This window comes from Taudactylus pleione, unplaced genomic scaffold, assembly GCF_031769625.1.
Source record: "Taudactylus pleione unplaced genomic scaffold, aTauple2 ptg000085l, whole genome shotgun sequence".
NCBI classification, from domain to species: domain Eukaryota; kingdom Metazoa; phylum Chordata; class Amphibia; order Anura; family Myobatrachidae; genus Taudactylus; species Taudactylus pleione.
In genome coordinates, this window is record NW_028284487.1 from 15,574,726 (window position 1) to 15,576,563 (window position 1,838).

The window sequence follows — 1,838 nt, forward strand, 5'->3', positions numbered from 1 at the left end:
CAGGAAGGTATCCCACACATCCAGTAAGAGGCTGGGAACAAACCGGAGATCTTCGCTATAGAAAATAGAAGGCCTAGATAGAACTACCTGTAGAAGAACGGGACCGCTGAAAAACAGACCAGCCCTGACAACAGGCATCAGAGAGCACAAACAAGGAATCAGTTGTGCACAGGAACACAATACGAGAAACTGAGACTCACAAGTCCTATGACTGCAAGAGATGGTAAAGTTGCATATTCAGCTGATAACAGGAAACACAAGGAGTGTAAACAATGGCCAAACACTTGCGAAAGCCAGCCCAACCTTAGCGGAAGGGAAAGCAATAGGACAAAGCCCAAGCTCGGACACCCACTAAGCCGATGCCAACAATAGAAATGTCCTGCAGAATAACGGTGGAGATGCACCAAGACTATGGGGTCAAACATCACCCTGTGGAAGGAGTGCAAACCAAGAGTGAGAAATTATGGGGCAGTAGGAAGAACCAGTAATGACTGGACCCCAACACCTGGAAGAATGTGTAACCTAGTAGCAAGGTCAACAAAAACAAAACATGGATAAGGCAGCAATCAGCAGCCCGAGAAGCCTAGGCATAGAACCGCATGTTTCCACCTAGTGACCAGAAGATGATGGAACAGCCGGAAGAACAAACCCTGTGTTCACCCAAGCAATATGAAATTACCAATTGCGAACTAGTGTGCAACAGAAACAAAGAGACTGGCCCGAAACAAAAGAGGAAAGACAGCTTTTGGAAAAGCAGAGTGCTGTCTGCAGAAGAAAAACCCCCTGGCTGACCTGGTAACAACCACAAGCTATCTGCAACAGCTGTGAAAATTTGAGTACTCAGCACAAGGAACCAGACCGGAGCCACAATGAGGACTGCCTTTGCCCATGGGAGATACATTGTAGAATCTGGAACTACTGGACACTTAGGAGACCAAGAGTGGCAAGAAGTGGACTAACAAATACCCCAAGTTCCACCCCCATCAAGGAGAGGTAACCAAGTGAACTGCCATAAGAATGTCATGAAGAGCCCGTAGAAAACCACAGAACCTAAGCAACCACCACATGCATAACAACCTCTTTGTTGCATAGAACTCAGACTACCCAGGAGAAAATACCTCCTCGTTCCTAGTGATCTCTTGTTTTAAGCCTACAGCACCTGTTGATCTCCCATTCAAGCGTGAACAAGTTCTGACCTTGCTAGCTTCCGAGATCAAACTAGACCAGGCATGTTCTGAGTGGCTTGCATCAGTCCTTGAAGTACTGCAATACCATGTCAAGGCATGGAGTGGCCAGACCCAGCTACTCCTCCATCCCCCAGGTTCAACATACATGTAATCTATATTTTCCCCCCCATTAGGGAATGTATCAGGTTTTAAACTGATAAAATCAAACACTACACCAGATCGTAGCCAAAGGCAGAGTAGCAATTGGGAATAAAACAAGGACGCAATCAGAAAAAAACATTATTTTAGGAGGTTTAGTCCCTGTTCCATACTGGAGAAAAGGAGGATTGCAGGGGAACTCCCTGCGAAATGCTTAGGTTAATATAACTGGCCTCAATGGTGTACCTGGATCCAACAACCAGACTACAAACAGGAGAGAAATAGTCCCTGTATGCTAAAGCATTGACAACAATGATAAGAAAATGGTGACAAACCTTATGTAAATCGCCAGTCTAGTATCAACTTACCCTAGGATTTGGAGGAAAACCTTACCTGCAATCAATTAGGAGTTCTTTGGTCACCTTGTAGATGGGCTGACCTGTGGTGTCAGACTCAAACACCTTCATGCCATAGAGTATCCAAGTCCTGCTGTAGGAGGTTCAAGACTTCACG

The 1,838-nt window shown here is 45.6% G+C and overlaps 1 non-coding gene across 1 annotated transcript; it reads right to left on the reverse strand.

Annotated features, from left to right (window-relative positions):
- Positions 1–1,238: 1,238 nt before the first annotated feature.
- Positions 1,239–1,431, reverse strand: LOC148532074 (U2 spliceosomal RNA). The gene has a single exon (XR_015877791.1). It is a non-coding gene; the product is annotated as a U2 spliceosomal RNA (small nuclear RNA).
- Positions 1,432–1,838: the final 407 nt, after the last annotated feature.